Consider the following 306-nt stretch of genomic DNA (forward strand, 5'->3'; position numbering starts at 1 on the left):
GGTGTGCGGGTGAGGCGGAGAAAGACGGAGTCGACGAGCAACCGTGGCGACAGGTACCGGCGCCATGGCCGCAGGGATGGGGCGGGCGGCCACTGCGCCCCGGGAGCCGAATCTCCCCCTTCGCGGTCCGGCTGCCGCCGCGCCACCTCCCCGCCCCCTCGCGCGGCTCCCTAGCCCGGGAACGGTGCTTCCCGGCGAGCGGGGTCGGAGAAGCCTCGAGGCCAGGGCGCTGAAGGGCCCCCAGCCCCACTGCGGGGCCCCCTTGCGCCCCGCCCCGCCGCCGGGCCGGTGCTCCCTTCAGGAGGC

General features: G+C 77.5%; 1 protein-coding gene across 6 annotated transcripts in view; it reads left to right on the plus strand.

Annotated features, from left to right (window-relative positions):
- The window catches only part of FKBP5 (FK506 binding protein 5), an 86783-nt gene continuing 86477 nt past the window's right edge, over window positions 1–306 (plus strand). For 2 of the 6 annotated variants that reach the window (XM_006907331.2, XM_006907330.1), the window contains exon 1: window positions 1–53. The gene's annotated coding sequence lies outside the window, so the exon portion shown is untranslated. The remainder of the gene's footprint in view (window positions 54–306) is intronic. The other 4 variants (XM_015585898.2, XM_006907332.3, XM_015585900.2 and 1 more) reach the window with 3 other exon arrangements.

This window comes from Pteropus alecto, unplaced genomic scaffold (assembly GCF_000325575.1).
Source record: "Pteropus alecto unplaced genomic scaffold, ASM32557v1 scaffold202, whole genome shotgun sequence".
Taxonomy (NCBI): Eukaryota; Metazoa; Chordata; class Mammalia; order Chiroptera; family Pteropodidae; genus Pteropus; species Pteropus alecto.